The sequence below is a fragment of the Myotis davidii genome, unplaced genomic scaffold (assembly GCF_000327345.1).
Source record: "Myotis davidii unplaced genomic scaffold, ASM32734v1 scaffold472, whole genome shotgun sequence".
Taxonomy (NCBI): domain Eukaryota; kingdom Metazoa; phylum Chordata; class Mammalia; order Chiroptera; family Vespertilionidae; genus Myotis; species Myotis davidii.
The window spans coordinates 858,831-859,159 of NW_006283774.1; positions in this window are offsets into that span (position 1 = coordinate 858,831).

Sequence of the window (329 nt, forward strand, 5' to 3'; positions counted from 1 at the left end):
CTGCCCAGCCCCGGGCCTGGCTGAGGCGCAGTGGGCGTGGGGGCGGAGTTGGAAGGTAGCTTCGTGCCTGCTGGGGGCACACGGGGTGCAGCCCGGGGACCCCACCTCACTGTCTGTCTCTCCCACCAGCTGGGCTGCCCCCCCCACAGCTCCCTGAGGTGGGTTTGTGTGCGTTTTCCCCGAGAGGAGACGGTCCGGCCCCAGTGCCCCAGTGGGGGGTGTGGGGCTCAGTCCTGGCCAGGGGTCCCTGCTGACCCCGGCTGGCAGAGCCTAGGCCCTTCTGCACCCCTCCCTCCACCCCCCATATTGGCACAGGGATGGTGGCATCC